The sequence below is a fragment of the Haliotis asinina genome, chromosome 1, assembly GCF_037392515.1.
Source record: "Haliotis asinina isolate JCU_RB_2024 chromosome 1, JCU_Hal_asi_v2, whole genome shotgun sequence".
In the NCBI taxonomy this organism is placed as follows: Eukaryota; Metazoa; Mollusca; class Gastropoda; order Lepetellida; family Haliotidae; genus Haliotis; species Haliotis asinina.
This window is the reverse complement of record NC_090280.1, coordinates 89074792-89094693: the sequence shown is the minus strand read 5'-3', so window position 1 is coordinate 89094693 and position 19902 is coordinate 89074792. Positions and strand designations below refer to the sequence as shown.

Here is a 19902-nt window from a genome sequence, read left to right as displayed (position 1 = left end):
TTTACCGTTAACACCTGTTACTGGTGATTTTGCTGGAATATTGCTGAAAGTGGTATAAAACCTAACTTTCTATTTTTCATCATCATTTAACTTTGGGGCACAATTGACTGACATTTTATAAACACCTGGTAGAATTATCTTAACACCTATGGATTTCTTTTTCAGAAAACAATCAAAACAGTTTTTTCTTTGAAGCTGGTGTTTTGTATTGATATCGCAGTTTAATGGACAACAATGTCTTGGGATGAGAGTGATGACAACAATCCAGTCTGTACTGATGGATATTTATGAAGTACAAAGCATCTACCTTTGTTTCATAATTCCTTAATGGAGGACAGATGAAGTGCTGTATTAAATAATCTATGAAGTTCTTTCAGATGATTTCATCTGGCTGGAGGAATCAAATTAAATGACTGTAGTATAGCTGCAATATTGAATTGAATCGATATATATCATTTGTACTATGGTACGGTCGGTGATGTGTGTCAAGGTGGCCAGTGTCAGAATCTTTCTAGCACTACCTTATTCTTTGTCCTGGTTCCAGTGAAAGCAGATTGGTCGTCGTAGATACTGCACGGTTTCAGCATGTTCAGATGCTTACTCACACATAAATTGTGATTTTAACTGTGTAGGTGTTGAAACGCCTTTGGGTATGTTCTTTTGTTTCTGACATTGAACCATCAGAAATATGCCCGGATTTTTATCACTTGTTTGAGTTCTCCTTTTAACTGGTCCAGTTCGACGTCAGTGATGTGAAAAGGAAGCCATAAGATTTCAATAAGTGCTTCTTGCAAAAATTATGATTTTAGGTCAGACCAGACCACTATATTTCTTGTTTGATGGATTTTTTGTCCTTAGAAAACCTCAAGGCAGGAGTGAATAAATACAAAAATATATAAAATGACCAATCAAAGGCATATTCAGGTTTTTTCCTTTAGTCAATTTAAGACGTGTATATGGGGCAAAAAAGGAACTAAATCCGGCATGCACAGTCTGAATGTTTTTATGCACTCATATTAATGTTGAATGTGACACTATGAATACTTTCTTTACAAAACTGAAGAGAAACAGTGGCACGAGACATTGTCAACAACAAAGTACAAAACCTATTTGGTTGGACAAGGGACCACAATTTGCAGAATCGCAAGCCTGACACCGAGAAACATGAACATAGATTTGAAGCTTAGTACTTTAGGGGGTTGATGCACTTACATCACGATATCAAATTTTCAAGATTAGACTCATAGTGACACAGATAATCATTGACCAAAGCCTGTTTGTCTCCACTCTCGGCCATCTCTGACGATATTTATGCTGTTTCAAAATGGTATGACTGCCGTTTCTGAATGCTGTATAATAACTGCCTTTTTGTAGGCCAGGTGACCGTTCTCAGGCTCCTTTACATCTGATACACAAGTTTTGTTTCCATTCCAAATGATTAGTATTCCATTAGGCTGCATAAGAAAAATTAAATGTTTCTCAGGCACATTTTTTTCATAAGTAATGAGTATTTTTATGATTTTTGATAGAAAAAAAGTGATGAGGGAGGAATTTTTTATTTTCTCTTTCAGATATCCATCTTGGGCAGTTTAGCATGTGCTAATGACTGGTAGATTGAGTCACATTCATCACATATGTCCTGTTTTGATGATTTGTTCACCGTTTGTATGGTAGTCCTTAAAGACGAATGCACAGTTGCCTTGTAAATGACTCTAATTTGACATCCTGTAACAGTTGTGGTTAGGTCTTGTTTCACTTGCATCAACTGTAGTTTTGATTAATACTCACAATATGCAAATCAATAACTCGGCCTGATTAATCAATCAAGAATTGAATTTATCATCTAAAAGTGTATTCCACTGGAGGTATTGCTTGTGTGAGATTCATGAGAGATATTGTTTTGACAGTACATTTTGTACAATGCCCTGACAGTGCTATAGCGTCATGTCCTTGATGACATCACAGTGCTATGATATAGCTGCACTGCAAGTCTAATGGCAGTACTGTGATCAGGGATGTACATTTTTCAGTGAAAACTGATGAAGAGCGATTTTTTATGAATTCATAGAATCTAACCCTTGTGTCTTATGATATCAAATATATCAACACTTTTTGATAAAAGTGAAAATATCCAGGGCAAGCCTTGGATGATCGTAACTTTATCAACCCGTTAAGACACTTTGGTGAGAATCTCTTTTTAATTGTTAAACCCACCACAAAACACATTTGGACAATAATGATACACAGCCATAACATTGTGCAAACAGGCAGCGGTCAAGATGACTGAGGATACTTTCTGTTGAGTCACACACATGAGTATGTCGTTTACACGGCAGTTTTACCAGTCAGGAAACTGCTTCAGTTGTTTATGTGTTGATTTAACAAATTCAGCAATAAGAAAACATACTTCCAAAAGTATAGGACAAAATATTTTACTTTATTGGCAACTTTTGTGGGCTGTTCCTTAGAATTCATTCTCCCGACAAATGAAAACCTCACAAATGTTGTGTATGCAGAAAAGAAGAAGTTAACATCTATAATATTTTGTCTTATACTTGAATACCAACTTCTAGTATGCCTCTCAAGAACTTCAAACTTCTGAAGGTTAAATTTTATTTTTCATTTCTTATGGATATTGATTAGTGTTTCAAGACTGTCGATAATTACTGATGCAAGCAAGATCAGTTGTTCCACAAGTCGTAAACATCTTAAGTTAATATTTATCTCCTTACTATCTCATTGTGGGACACACAAAACGGGTTACAACTGGTTTGATGACACTTCCAACAGTCTAGTGTGGAATGTCGACAAGAGTACTGGACCATGCTGTATAAACAAACAAAGAAAAGGCATTGTAGCTGATAATATTCATGTACTTATAGTGTCTAGCCCAAACATGCTCCCCTACATATCAACATGGAGATTAGATATCCAGTGGAACTCGCTACAAATTGTCCTCTCTCCCTGCCCGGAACGTCTTGCCCCCACCCATTCATGGATGCATGAAGTGTCATTTTTCAGAAACCTGACATCATCATAGAACTGGGTAGGACCATTAACACATGAATATGTCTGTTTCTTTGACGAAAGAGTTCCTTTTGTGAGGGTGGATAACTCTTCATATATCAGGTGTCACAGTTCATAAGTCTTGAGTCTGATCTTTCTGCTTGAAGGGACAGGTAGAAGTCTGTAGAAGGCAGGTGAGATTGTCAGGGATTGGATCCTTCAGGGAGAAAGAGGTATCGGAACAGATTGATACCTAATTAGATTATTTGCTGGATTAGGCGAGGGTAAGTGTCAAAAGTAGATAGACTGATATATTCTTCACCCCCTTTGGTTTAAATGTTGTGTATGTTTATGCAGTGACATGTTTGTCAGCTGATAACTTATACCCAACTGATCTTGAGTAGAAAATGGATGGAGTGTAGAATTCTCATGATGGAGTGTAGAATTCAGCAGATGGAGTGTAGAATTCAGTGTAGAATTCAGCAGATGGAGTGTAGAATTCAGCAGATGGAGTGTAGAATTCTCATGATGGATAATGTTTCTGCTGTCATAGGTCTGGTCCTCTTCCTCATGTTTTCTGCTGGGAAATGTTTGTACTGACCCATGCATTAGGTAGATATGAATTTTATTGCATAGCATTCCATGAAGAAACAGTGGCAGTATTCTATAAACTACAAATATAAATTTTTGCATGTAATTTGCATTTGAATTTGTTTCACATCATGGCCCAGACTTAAGGCAGAAGTTGAGAAACAGACTAGCCAATTTTGGATATGGATGAAGTCCAAGAACAGTATCAATGAACAAAGAGTTGTCCTGCTACATGTCTGCAGACTTTCTGCTTTCAATTCAACAGCTCAAATATATTTCAAAGAAATAATGAAAGATTTCACAGACTGTGCTAGTGAAGTTTGCGTAAGATCATTTCCAGTAGACAAGATCCAGATGATTGTGGATTTATGGTTACGTATTTAGGATTTTAGTACCTAACTCATATGACATTCAGGTCACATTTATATCCTCATCCTGTTTCTCTCAGTCTTTATAATGGTTTAGTGTTTATGTCAGACCATTCAGTCAGCCTAGTGGTTCACTCATCAGACTTGAAGCCGAGGTTCAACTCCCCCACAATTCTGGTGCCCTGCCATATTATTGCTGGAATAATGTTAAGAGTGATGGAAAATGTCACTCACTCACTCACTCACTCACTCACTCACTCACTCAATCAATCAATCAATCAATCAATCACTCACTCACTCACTCACTCACTCACTCACTCACTCACTCACTCACTCACTCACTCACTCACTCACAGATTTGCTCAGTGCAAGTTTCCAGTTAGACTTTGAATCAACTCAGTCCTGACTGTCTGTTTGATATTATCCCCCTGTGGACTCAATAGTCAAATAATCCTCTAAACTATCAGTTTCCTTTAACACCAAGAGTGTATCTGGACAGTGTTTTAGTGTACAGCTTAACCAGGCCACTATCTGCATGGGCAGCATCTGTTGACCCTCTATGCTAGAGGCCCTAATGTCTTTCTGTCATGTCAGCACTTTCCTGGTCTTTGTGAACACCTCCTACACACAGCACAATTACACTGTTGTTGCAGTACTGTCATTGATCTGTCTACCAGTCTAATCCACAACACAACAATGCTGATCAGGTGACCATATTCGGCATTTATAAAAAAAATGCAAAAAGTGTAGGTACATTGGACAGTATGTTCTGCCTACAAGTACTTTAGGTGGTTTAAAGACTTTATACCTTTTAAGGCAAATTTCATAATGAAAGGGTGGCCTTGTGGTTAAAGCATTCTTTCATTACGCCTAAGACCGGGGTTCGATTCCTGACATGGACACTGTGTGTGAAGCCTGTTGCTTGTGTTCCCCGCCATGACATTGCTGGAATTGTACAATGGAATATACATGTATTGGTAGTCTGTCTCACAGTCCCCATCCTCGATATCTCCAGGGTATACGTTCCGATAAGTCTCCACTATACCCTGGACGCATCTACGGCTCTGCCCGAAAAATTTATTACCTCCCTTTGCTTCGAGGATGCACAGTCCCTGAACCACGTTATTTTCCCATCTTACTTCTCTGCAGTGCTAAAGCCCTAAATGAAGCAAGTCTAGATTTCCTTAGGTTCATGTTCTGAATCTCTGATTTCCCTGGGGCTCCTTTTCAATTTATGTGTTAGTTTGTTACTATCTAACTTATATATTTTCAGAGACTAAGCATTCGTCTAATGTATTGCTAAAAGTGGTGTGAAAATGAACCCACCCACTCATAAGAACTTTCATTTTTATGCTTCTCTATAGCAAATGTTTTGTGTCGCATCAGCTACTAATAATTGCCTATATCTGGTCATGATTTTACAGTTGTGACAAGCCTCAATTAACATATAATGGAATTCTTGCAAGTACCTTTCAGTTGTACTAAACATTTGAAATGTAGGTTAATCGTCTTTTATGTTGTGGTGTTTGTAAGAGTATTGATGATTTGTTTTTGTTGTGATTTATTGAGAAAACTGAATTTTGGTTGTAATAACACTCATTTGCAGGTGGAGTGTTCTGTTATCTTTCACAAATGCATTATTCACAAATTGCTTCTGTTGAACTAGGACTTGCTGAATGTGTTATGTAGTGTTTAATGGAGTGATGTTTGGTGATTAAAGTTTCTCCTACCTAGGATTAATGTCAGTGGGGTCAGGCGCAGTGGGATTTATTATTGCACTTGTATATAGCAGTGTAACTACGGAAAGTATATAATATAAATTGTGTGTGTACAGCAAATGCTGTTGGTTATGCATGTATTTTAAATCCTCCTCTATATATCTCTGTGTGTTTGGTTGGTTGGTTTTGTGATTGTTTTTTCATGCCATGTTCAGCAATATTACAGGTATATGGCGGTGGTCTGTAAATAATCGAGTCTGGACCAGACAATCCAGTGATCAACAGCTTGAACATCGACCTACAGAATTGGGAGCATGTGTGTGTTTGCACAGAGTTCATATGTATGAAATCAGACTTGAAAATTGCAGTTTCCCAGACTTGATGGGTATTTTTTGTTAGTGACTGTTATAGCTATCATCACTACATATATAGTATTGAACAGGTGTGAAATCTATAAAACTGTCCATAATATCATAAGATACTTGTATGGAGGCTGGTTGGTAAGGGAATCGGGGAGATCAAATCTATGTAACATAAGACACCTGAGATTATATTGCTTCACAAATCACGCCTACAGTTGTGTAGCTGATCACCTGTAGTTATCTCACCTATCGAGAGATGGGGACAGTGGTCATAAACTCACTGACCACCTCCATCACAAAGCGGCAATATTTAGGGCTACAACAATGATCGGATCCAACAAAAGGGTGCACCAAGGCGTGTTTGGTTTACCACCTTTGATGGAAGCCTATTATCTCGTTAAAGGTAGATACATGGTAGCATTGCACTCATGAACAGCCTTGTAAATAATACTCACCTGGGATAGTTTACGACAGATGTCATTTTATAGATATGAACAGTCATAAGTTGAAGGGCCATGGTGCACGACCTGTTTGTACATATGTCACTCTGCCTCGCACAGTTGTGGGTTTATTTTATTTGAGTGACTAGTGTTTGTATGATTTTGTTACCTGGACGTTTACAGCCTAACAAAGGTAGTGTGTTGTGATTCAAGTATGGGATGAAAAGGTAAGGTCACGTGGCATTTTCTCCTGATGATAATGTTTAACAGGTCATGATTCACAATATAAGAATGCGTCATGAAGTTACACCTGTTGATAAGAAAATAATACATGTGTTGGTACAAGATGCCTGATACTGTAATACACCTGCAGAGATCTCAGATAGAAAACGCCTAATTTTCAATACACCTGATGACACAATACACCTGATTTCAAGCACACCTGAAGATACAATGTTTCTGGCTATAAAATGATGATACAAAACACCAGATAGCACAATACACCTGAGGATACATGGTACCTAGTGATACGGTTAATGGGATGACACTTACACCCTGCCTCACAACAGTACCTGTATCTGTGACTTTATTTTTATCAGCTGTATTAAATTTTAGAAGGTGGCCAGAATACAATCAATATGAACAACAACCAACCTGTTATGCTGGTTTAGCACAAATGGGTGGAGGTTTCCTGGTTTCCATTCCCTAGTTTAATTTCACTCACATGTGTGACTAGAAGCATCTATTGTGAACACTGGGGAACAGATGCAGTATTTAAGTTACAATAAGTGTTTTGATCCATGCACACATACATGCATGCATGCTTACTTTCATCTATACATACATGTGAACACACACATACAGAATGCATTAAAGGGACATATCAGCAATGTAGATCTTATGTTAATATACATAAAATGTCACAGATTGATTGTGAACAGTAAGCAGTTTTGGGTTGAAAATACTGATATAGCCTAAATTGTCTGCATTAACGGTTCATATTTACAGAAGGACTAGATGATTACACGATGCCATTTAGAAAGTGGTCAAATGCAACATGTCATGTTTGGGATTTCACTTTCTCGGCAAAGTCGCCGGAAGTCGTGGTGGCTGAGCAGACTAGGCGGCTGACTTTGTGTGCTTGCAATTAGGTGCCTGACTCTGAGGGTGTGGGTTCAAATCACTGATGGGACTCAACCAAAAAAGTACTAGAATTTGTACTTTACTGAGAAAGTGAAATCCCAAATATAACATATGTTGCAGAAAGACTAGATGTTTTTAAGTTAATATGTTATTGGTATTTTATATGTGTGCCTCATGGACCTATATATTCTGCATGCTAAACAAATTCTTTACACATGATATTCAATATAATACTCAAACTAATGTTTCTGGTTATTACATGATTGACAGTGGAATATTGTGCACAGGTGCTTGAGAAGATTTCCAGGGACAGTTTGTGTAGGTAATATTACACACTGGACATGATAGTGGAGATCCATCCCAGTATAATTAATATCCTACTGTTGTACTCTTAGAAAGGCCTGGAGGCAGGGACTGGTTCAACAGGGGTACATTATGCAGACTGATGCAATATCATTGGTGAAAAAAGAGGAAATAACAGTCAGTTTATGGTCAGTGGTGGTTAGCTCTACTTCTGCCTGCGTGATATTACTCAATAACACAGCTGGTTGTGCTTATGGATGAAGAATAATGGTATCTGTGATATGGACTGACCAGCGTTAAAAAATGAGGTAGTGAGGCCACGTACAAGACTTTATGATATTCATAGTGTGGTAGACTAAGTCTTACTGTCTGAATATAACATTTTGATAGTAACAAATAATACCATTTAAACTGTAAATGAGATCCACTGAGATGGGACTTTCAGAGAAAATCTAGAAAATCTAGACTTACTTCATTGTGTGCTTTATTACTGTAGAAATGGCTGGGTGGAAGGGAAAATATTGTGGTTCAGGGACTGTGAGAATGACTAAGAATATGGGTACAGTGTGTATTATTTGTCTGTCTTTTGACAAAGTTAAAAATACTGACTAATAAATGAATGCATTGAGTTGATGATGTGTTGTGACTTACTATATGTTGAAGAATAATTAATGATGGGTGTTTGGATGGATGGATGGGTAGATGGATGAATTATTTTCACATCACAGGTTCTTTGCTTTTTCTATAAATACAGTCCTGTCAGTATATCACTGATATCAGTCCTAGCTTGTCTGAACTTGCTTGTGTTATTTAGTACATCTGTATTTTGCATTATAAAACTGACAACCATCTGTTAAAGGAATTATATGAACTTCATATTTAAAGAAATGAGTTTTCCATATGGGTCATTTCACACCAAAATTGAAACATCACTCGGGCTGACACATACTTCAACATGGGTGGCACTTGTGTAGATTCATGCCTGTAATCACCACAGCAACACAACAACAGTTTGTCACAACATTTCTGGGAATGGTCCATTTTATGACTAGCCTTGATGGATCTCTGTTTGAGATCTACCTGATCACTGCTCCTTGGCAGTTTCTTTTCAATTCCCATCTGACTTGCAGGAAACATCAAAACATTTCTCAGCACTGATATGCTGGAGGGTAGGTAGTCTGTGATTTTGTACCTGTCATTAAACTTGGATTCTTTGACTAATATACACATACAACGGTTAAGTTCTTGTTTTTGAGCTATTAAGTTTTCTTAAAGTTGTATATTCTAAAATCTGAATATGATGCAAGTTTATTTTTTTACATAAGACATTACAAATTTGGTAATGCATTCATTTTCAGTTTCTGACTTACTTGTACCTAGATTTTTATTAGAAATCCAGAACTTGACCCTTTTCACTACTTGACCCATAATTATAGACTTGACCATGTTACAAGTTTACTGGTTCAAACTGTAAGAGACAGGCACATCTAACCATTAATCATTTGAACACAAATGATAAATCAAGTAACAGTGTTTCTAAATTTTCCATAATGTTTCCTCCATAGACGAAAAAGTTAAATATAGTTCTACCTCCTCTATTTTTATAGTTTATGATCAAGAGACTGGTCATACAGCACATATCAAGCCCAGGTCAATATGAAACTCACACCTAAAATCTGATGCCCAAACCGGGACGACATATGTGTTCCCAGTAATTTGATCCTGCAAGTTCACATATGTGTTTATGTTTACACATCCACAAAGATTTCAATTTCCTGCCATCTTTCAACTTCCCATCAATATTCAACGTGTTGAGTTACACACATGGAAACTATCAGTGGTCATGTTATTCCACTGGGGCCATATGAGTAATCATTTTTATAACTTTATAAAAATTTTCAGCATCATTTCATGAAAATAAATGAATTATGAAAAATGGATGGAGATTATTCATAGTTGAAGATAACATAAGATATTTATTGCATGGCATTCTATTAAGAAATAGTGTCAATATTCTATAAACTACACATATAAACACAAAAGGTACAAAGATGTAGAAAAACTCATAGATGATTAATATTAAAACAATTTCACAAATCAGGAAGATAATAATTTCTAGATACTACTTAACCAAAATGTATAATGAATCACATTAACAAAACATTTGTTATAATGTGTTTAATAATGGCCTAGGACAATCTAGAAATCTTCTACGTTTGTTTAAGGTTGTAGATATGGTAGCAGATTATTTCCATACTATTTGGTTGATTATTTCTAACATCAGGTTAAATATTTCTGTGGTAGTAAGACATTCAAATTTATTATTTTGCGATCAAACGGTTCAATAAAGAGCATCTTATTGAAGTGAAGATGTTTAACACTAAGGCAATATACAATATGGATCACAACTTCTTCGTTATATTATGATGTGACGTTTTTGAATAAAGTCCAATAATAAATAAATTACCATTGATAATCATAACTTTTATATTGCTACTCACCATTTCGTAAACTCCTAGACAAACAGACTGCATAACATTAACTGACCTACAGGCTTTGCTAATGTCAGTTTATCCTTATTCAAATATTTACAGTTCATTTGCTGCAAATCATATCAATTACCTGCCCAAACTAGTTCATCTTAAACGGCATGAGGGTTGTTTTATAATTTGCCCATACCAACTTATCAGTAACATAATTTCAAATTTTGTCATGAAGTAGTTCAACAAGCGATCAGGAATATATAATTATTGGTGTTTGAATGATTGCTAGAGGAGACAAGATTATAAGTACATATCAAGGAGCACATTTTTACTACTTATTAACAAATTAGGTTCTATATATCAGTGTTGTTTACATACACATATATGTTGTGTTTTGTTACTTACCATAAACAGATGTCAAAATTTCTGATTTTTGTCTAATATGATTGAGGAAGTTAAGAGAAGGAGCATCTTTGACCTGGGGTGTGAGGTTCAACAGAGACCATTAATAAGTATAGACTGTTACAATGTTGTGTTTCATTTGCTCTTGGGATTGTTGTAATCTCCCGTTAGGCCTTTATGGCAGGTGTTCAGATACAGAGGAAATGATGAGTGACAAGAGAGCAAGGAGAAGGGAGTTTGTTATTTTTTCATTTTGTAGGAGTGTCTCCCTTTCATAAACAGCATAGTCCATGTTCATACAGGAAATAAAGACTTGGACTGAAGTATGAGATGACATGTGACAAAAAATAGGCTTTAAGATTAACTGATCATATCAGTTGCGCTTGAGCATACTTTTAGTTACAATCAACATTTTTCTCATTAAATGGAAGTGTTCAATATCCTTCAAAATATATTTGCCTTAACCGTTGGAGTTCAATTATAGGATTATCCCTAACCACCAGCCCTGCCCACTTTCAGTGAGATAACATTCACTTGACAACTTAATCACATAACAGTTTATTGTAGAGGAAATTGGGCATCATCGGATCAGACAAGTTTGATCCATTGATTTACCTGTTTGTATGAGTCACATGCTGTGTGAAGTAAACGTGAAATATGTCAATACACCAACTCACAGGTGGTTGCTAGCAAGGTGAGGACAAACCAAGGTGAAGGTCAAGTTTTTGAGCATGTTTAATGATGAAGAAAGTACAGATTTACAGGTACGTCTCTAATTTATGAAATTTTAGTATATATATTTGTGGGATTTTTGTGTGTGTTAAATTACCAACATATTTAAATCGAATGAACAGAGTTAACTTGCTGGATAAATATGTATTGATCAACATGGGATTGAGTGGGATAAAAATAAACACACTTTAAAGTATGAATTAAACAATGAAAGTTTAAACAAAGAAAATGTAAGGAATGTAAGAATATAGCATTCTATTTTACAAAAATCCAACTAAAATATTTTAAAGACATCTGATTCTTCCTTCTATTATGGTAATATGAAAGTCAGAGTCCTCCACCTTTTTAATTCAGGAATCAATTATTTCCCTCCCTGATGAGCGTCACTAGGTCTTGTTTCTTTGCTGAATAATGAATATCAAATATCAGGGGATATCTAGTGTGTTTGTAGTTATTGTGCTATAAATAATGTATTGAGGGATGATGTTGGATGAAATGTAAGAACACTGCATCAGTCCAGGATGATTGATAACCAGTGTATTCCCAGTGTTGATGACGTGTTCCAGTCTAGACTTACATACTGACATTCAAATAAAGAGTTGTGTATTGCCAAGTCAACATCATTCTGGAGGCAAACCAAATCCAGCCTACAGCCAAGGGTAGGATGGGAATAGTAATGGGATGCTGTGTGGCTGTTTTATCAAATATGTCAATATTACCTATATTTATGAGCTGCATGTCCCATCCTTGTCCCATTGGTGTTACAGTTCTTACTAAAGTGCTTGATAATCAGTTTTCACCTAGTACTGACGACCTGTCCCAGCCTCGACTTACATACTTTGAAACTAATACCTACTGTTATATCAACATCATTCTGTAGGCAGCCTAATAATACAAAAAAAAAAGAACTACAGCGAAGGTTGGGATGAGAATAGTACTGCATGACTGTTCTGTTAGATATATATATATGTTTAATATATTCTTGTTGGTGTGTATGCAGGAAATGTACTTCCCATCCGTGTTTAATAAGTGTTATTGTTCTTACTGCTTCCTTCCATGAAAGACCTGTGAAGGTCCCTGGATAGAATAGGCCTTCATCAACCCATGCTTGGCATAAGAGGCGACTATGCTTGTCGTAAGGGACGACTAACGGGATCGGTTCCCAATTGCATAGATTGATGCTCATGTTGTTGGTCACTGGATTGTCTGGTCCAGACTGGATTATTTACAGACTGCCACCATATGGATGGAATATTGCTGAGTGTGGTGTAAAACTACACTCACTCACTCACTCACTCACTCACTCACTCACTCACTCACTCACTCACTCACTCACTCACTCACTCCATGAAAATGTCCTAAGAAGCCCTACAGGCAAGATTAGGATGACAATAGTTATGGGTGATTGATTTGTTAAATATATTTATGTTTAATATATTCTTGTTGGTGTATAAGCAGGAAATGTCCTTGCAGAGTTATTGTTCCTCCTTCCTTCCAAGAGTGTTTCCTAAGAAGACCACAGCCAAGAATGGGATGAGAGTAGCAGTGGGTGGTTGTTTATTAAATATATTAATATTAAACGTATTCCCGTTGGTGTTGAATTGGAACTGTATGTCCATCCTTGTTTAATCAGTGTTACAGTTCTAAGTGCTTTCTCTCGTGAGTGTTTCTAAGATGTCCAATAACAATATCTGATTGTACTTTGGAAACAATGAAAATAATAACATATAACAGCAATCATGTAGGAAATATTGATTCTATATTTCTGGACGATATTGCTAGGTAACCAAGGACAATCATCAGCCATATACAACACAACTAATTACAGTCTATGTGACACTGTGGCTGACATTTTCTGTATAAAAGGATGTTCTTTTAGCTACTATGTCCCTGACAACTTTCACCACTGAGAATGCACACTTCTGAAAAATTACAGCGTATGATCTTGCTCGCAAGTTATTGATTGCTGAAGAAAACAAGCGAATCATGAAAGAGGTTATTTCATAGATAGCTAAGGTTAACAATGAACTCACGCAGCATGATAGAGCAGCACCATTAGTTATTTGTCTAATCAATCCAAGCATGGATGTTTTCATTTCTTCTTACAAGTCTTATCAGAACTGTTGAGTTGCATGCATCATGCACCATTATTTAAACCATGAAAAAATAGTGAAACACAGCTTCATGATTGGTAATAACTCTGTTTGAAAGAGATCGATATCCTATTGAATGGTAATTGATTTGGCCACCTTAGGAACGTGTAATCAATTTCAGTGTCCCATATTCCCTTTCATGGTTAATTGGTGGTAATACGATAGCCATGCTCAGTCTGACTGTGCACTCATTGGAGGTATTTGATTGGTGGTGTTCATTAGCAGCGACAGTGGTCACAATGAGGTATTTTGATCCATACTTTTTTCTCTATCTTCTCTGTGTATTGGAACACCATGGATCATATAGTTGAAAGTAGAAACTGATGATTTTGTTGACTGATATGATTTCTGGTTACAAATAATGATTGACGAAAGGTGTTTTTGGCTGGTTTTGATTTAAACACAATGACCTCTTCTAAACATGGTTTATTTTGATACTGTGTTTAACGGAAAGCAACTTCTGAAGTCCTTAGAGATTACACTGTTTACATAAGAGAGGGTGAGTGAGTTTAGTTTTATTCTGCTGTTAGCACCATTCCAACAATATCACAGCAGGGGACTAAAGAAATTGGCTTCACACTTTGTACCAATGTGGGGAATCGAACCCGGGTATTCAGCATGACAGGGGAAGGCCACAAGGCAATATTTGAATAATATCATGGCAGCTGACACCAAAATTGGACTTCAAACACTGTGTCTATGTGGGAATCAGACCAGGATCTTTGCCATGGGTTGGTTTTGCCACCAGGCTACACCACCATCCCAAGAATTGTTCTTAACTCCTACTGTAGTATATATTTTCTTATACAGATACACTTATGGAAATAAATATGTTTAAACCAGATACGCTTATGTTAGTAAGATAACTTTATTTTTGGGACTAACTGTCAGTCTGATAATGTGACACAATCCATGAATAGTCTTGAAACCTGCGTTTGTGTACGTATGAAGTCTATTGATACAGCAATAAATACATAAGTGAGTTTTTTGACATTGTCATGGATGTATAATGGACTTTAAACACACCCCTGTTATAGTGGCTTGTAGAGTGTTTACTTGAGTCTCACCCAGGCATGTACTTCCTCCCTGGTCATACCTTCCTGGTGGGACGTGATTGATGGACCAATCTGGGGTGGACAGGAAGGTACACATACAGAGAGGAGGACAAATATTAGGTCCAAATACACACTGTGTGGTCATTAAATGTGTGTAACGTATCATGGGTGTGATATGAATCATATTGCAATGCATGAAGAAGGGAGTCCTCAAACACATATGCCCAAAATATAACCATGTGGTCATTAAATGTGTGCAATATAAATCATATTGCAATGCATTGTGAAGGGAATCCTTACAGGTGTAATATGGCCAAATAGATGGTCATTAAAGGTATCATGGTAAGATGTGTGTGATACGATTCATATTGTAATACATGTACATGATTCTCACATACATTACCTGACCAAATAGAGCACCGTGAGTTCATTTAAAGTACAGATCCTTGGGTTTTGGGATTCAATATTATTTGCACTGAAAAGTCCCACATACAACATGCACAAATCTTTGTGTGTGTAAGTCCTGATCTCTAGGGGCACTACTGACACCTAAAAATGTTTTGAATTACAGCAATGAAAAAATAAAGACAGAAAAAGGAATTTTTTAGTAACTTTTTCAATGCCCTATATATTGTAATTAATTTGAGGGATTTTAGATAGTTTAGTGTTATTTGGGGGAATGACAGGAACTCTTTCTGTGTCAGGTTCAACATCATCATCAAGTCAGTTTCACGGCTGCTCACTGATATCAGGACCTTTTCTTCTATATCTTAAACAGGCATACATAATTTTCTGTCAGCTTACAAGATCTTTGGGAAGGCTAATTAAGACATATCACCTATTACCAGCTACACAACAGATCCTGAGACTTATACATAATCAGTATATTTACGGGGCGGAACCTCCCCCTCCTTGATTGACAAGTCACTGCTCACTTAAGTTTGTCCATTCATGACATAATCAGCCATGTTTGTAGAAAGGCACATCTCCAGTCTGATAATTAGGCCACAATGGATCTAAGCCAACAATTAGGTGTCACTGGACAATCCAAGGAGGGGGTCACGATGACCCTCAGGGACCCTTCACCCCTATATCATTAGCAGCCAGCCTAATAGTGATGTAATTACATTCATTTAAACATGGCTATCTGACCCAGTGTCAAACATGTCACTTTTAAACAGCTTGCTTTAATTCAACTGTTGGTGTTGCCCTTGTACATGCAGTTTTGTATGTTGCATGGTGGTTTGAGGGAGAACTATGTTGCCCCCAGGGAGAAGATGAGAATAGTGAAGATGACAATAGGAGGGTGTCTGTCATTCATCACCCACCCTGCTACTATTCCTTTATGTCTCTGTTTGCAAAGAGTGTGAAATTGGATCCATCAACATCATCAGCTTCTTAGGACAATATACTAATTGCAGACCACGTTTAGGAATCCTTACAATAATGGACTTATGTTCTATGTTTCATTGCTCATGGTGTTTCTTCTTCAATACCACAGTCAGCTTTATTCCAGCTGTATGATGGCGATATGTCAGTAATCTTTACGTGATGTGATAAACATGTATTTGAACCAATACTCTGGTGAGTTGATGACAGTGGTAGTGAGAGTATGGGAATATTCATGAAGTGACTTCCAGGCTAGATAACCTGCTCAATGATGGTGATGATGATGATGATGATGATGACCATATGGTAACTTTTATAAGCATATGGTCGATCAAGACGATGACAGTGACCACTGTTGCTGTTGCTAATGGCAACCATAGATATAATAATAACAATTTGTATGATACATTTGTAGAGCTCCTAGTATCCATTGCAAAAGATGCTCGGTGGTGCTAATAGGACAAATTTATGAGCAAAGACATTATTATATTACTCCAGCCTATACTGGATTTGAAGCCCTGAAAAGTAACAGTCATGAGAGTATATCATCCCACCAGGTACCCATTTGCTGCAGGGTGAACTGAGACAATTAAGAAACTCACTTGCCTATGGTGAGTCCACATGTTTCACTCTCACATACACATGCATCTGATGGATCAGAATCATACATAGGGTAAAAAGTGGTGATATACTTGTACTGAAATCCTCACCCTCTAAAACTGATCCAGGTAAACCAGTGTAATGAAGCATGTTCTTCTAAGCTTGTAGACAAATCCTGTTAGTTGTCATATCCATGTGCCTTGGGTCCAGAGGTATGTTGCTTGGCATGAGATTATTCCAGATAAATGGCCTCAGTTGACTCAGTTCAATGAGTCGAGAGCAGGAATGATCAAGCTCAGTGTTTACCTAATGAGGGATAAAGTGCCCTTGTATAAGTCCACCAAGAATATAAGTGTCAGACAACAAATTGGAGTCTTGGAACATGTTGGCTCGATTCCTTATCCCCGTTGAGTGACAATTATCTAATATTTAGCCCATTCCAAAACGATTAGAGATTAAACTCTTGTCATACGTGTCAAAGAGTTGTGATTTCTATTAGGTGATTAGCTGAATCAGTGACAACCGTTGTAAGGTAGTGACCCGTGACCAGTCTGAGGACACTATAAGGACAGGCTGTGTGAGGTGCTTGTCACTCCCTGGAATATGCTGTTCAGAAGTATTTGTCTGTAATTTGAAATAGTTGGCACTGATTTGGTGATTTCTTTGAGTAATGATGGCATGCATTTATCAAAGGTATGTTTTAGTTGTGATCCGCTAATTGGATGTGCCGAGTAATTCTTCATTATTTTTTTATGAAATACTGCACATTTGATTTCCCTACCTCCATTAAAATACTGATTATGAGACAGGTGAAAATTAAGTAGTGTTCTTGGCCTCCTTTTCATGAAGTGCTAAGGTGATTGTAAGTCGTTAAGGTAACCCTAACGAACTGTTACAAATGCAGTGTTAAAGAATGGGAGTTGAGGTTCATTTTACTTAATGAGGAGGTTCATCTTACTTAATGAGCCCCTGGATTCCATTTGGCCTTTTTTTTTAAATATGACGTCACCATTTATTCACTGGAGCTACGTGGATATAGCTTTGGGGTTGTATGATTGCTCTCAGAGCAGTGGATTTGTATGCATTGCTGTGATCATCTCAACTCCCTGAGGAGTTTACAACTCAAGCTGCCTTTATTATTTATAGATATTTTGTGTAAATATCACTAGTCTAGAGTTACCTCCTGCATTGTCTACTTCTGTAAAATTGGAAAATCTTCACCAAGACATTTTGTTGATTTCAGCTTCTTTATTCTTTTCACACAATGTTTCAGGGTCATAATAGTTGTATGGAAAGAATAGCAAAACTCAAATCCATAAAATATCTCCATCATCTATAACACCTTCTAAACTCTGCTAAAAGACTGGTAAAATCTTGTTTACTTCTGGGGACCAATGGGAATATTTCACATTCTCTATGGAGACATTGAGAGTCCTCGTGTTAAGAAGATTCTACTTAGACCAGAAGATTAATGTCTCAATTAATATGTAAAGAATTATTAAATATTAGGTAAGAGACACATAGTGTAATGTTAGCCGAGTACAGAGAGCTGCCAACTCAGACTGATGGCACTGATGGGACTGCTACACTAGTGAAATGAGAAAATGGTTCTTTCATACAGTTCAGATAGAATGCATAATGATAATGTATATTTAATTACCAGAAGATATTGGACAAGGCAGACAAGAAAGTATATTTAACATATCCATTCCTAACTTTTGCTGGTCTGTTAGACTACCCCAAATTATTATGAAACTGAAGTTCTGTTTCGTTCAGTTCGTGACTTGTACTATTTTAACTTCACATATGTATTTTGTAACTGGAGCTTCTAATCCCAATATAGAATGTTGATGTATTTTTTTAATCGGAGAGCAACATGTCCCCTTGACATTGATGGTAGTTTGATCTTGGTAACAATTACCCCATGATGACTGTAGCAGATGAATGCACCCTTGTTCATGTGAACGCCACAGTTAGGAAGGTGGCTTTGTTTACTGAAACGATTTTGATTCACACGATGATGTGTTTATGGTGCTCACATCTTTATGTAGCAACAAAAACATTGTGCTGGTGCTCCTTTCCTAAAAATCTTATCAGTTCAGCATTTTCATAAAAAAAACCTGACTTTCTCAAAACAGATTTTTAAGAAATTATTAAATAATGAAATCTATGATAGAGTGTTATTATGAATAGTTTCACCAAATTGAGACTGTCACTTTCCCAAAGTCTAATTGGTTCAGCAATTTTTTCAAAAGCACTGGCTTTCTCAAAACAATGTTTGAGATATTTTCAGAAATTATTGAATACTGATACCTTCAACAGAGTGTTCTTAAAAATAGCAAAATCAGCTTTTGTGACCTGATATTGGTGAATATTTTAATTGAAAACCTAATGGATAATTATTCAAAGAAATTCTTTCCACATCAGTTGTATGTATTTATCAAATATTTAACACTATATGATAACTAAATTCAACATCTTTAAATGGCAATTTTAGAAGTTGGAGTGTCAGATAAGGCAGAAACCTGTTTGACAATGAAACAAGAATCTTGAAATGTCACATCACCTGAATAAAGAAGCTGTTCAAGTTTGTCTTTATCTAACTTAATTCAGTTTTGCTTTTTGTTTCCAACCATGTAATTGAAAAAGATATGAGCATTGTAATAAGTGATTGATGATTTTAATTCAGTTTGATTTGCAAACTTTTGTTTATGGAGGATATTGAAGAGTTAAATAAACCTGCACACATGCGCACACACACACACATATACATAGATACCGAAAGCCAAGCGGTAGTTTATCAAATATTTATTCACAGATAATGACTTAATCTTTGTGTAATGGTTTGTGTATTGTCATGGCAGAATAATTTGTGATTACATTTAAAAGACAACACACAAGAAAGAAGCGCTGCAGCGGCAATTTTTACTATTTCCTTTGATCACATCATGTTTGCGTCAGACAGTTATGGCAGGATGTAATCAAATCCTCTGCAGAAGCAGAACATGTCATTGAAAACAACCCAAACTATCAATGTTTCTATGTTTCCTTGGAAACAGTCAAATTAAATGTTATTTCTCTGTAGGGGACATGTCAGTAGACATTTTGAATCCTTTTGTGATTGTAGTTTCGTATAATGCGTCTGATTGTCCATATT

The 19902-nt window shown here is 36.6% G+C and overlaps 1 protein-coding gene across 4 annotated transcripts in view; it reads left to right on the top strand.

Annotated features, from left to right (window-relative positions):
- The window catches only part of LOC137254680 (TNF receptor-associated factor 4-like), a 101565-nt gene that overhangs the window by 47247 nt on the left and 34416 nt on the right, over nucleotides 1-19902 (top strand). The gene's annotated exons all lie outside the window — the stretch shown is intronic.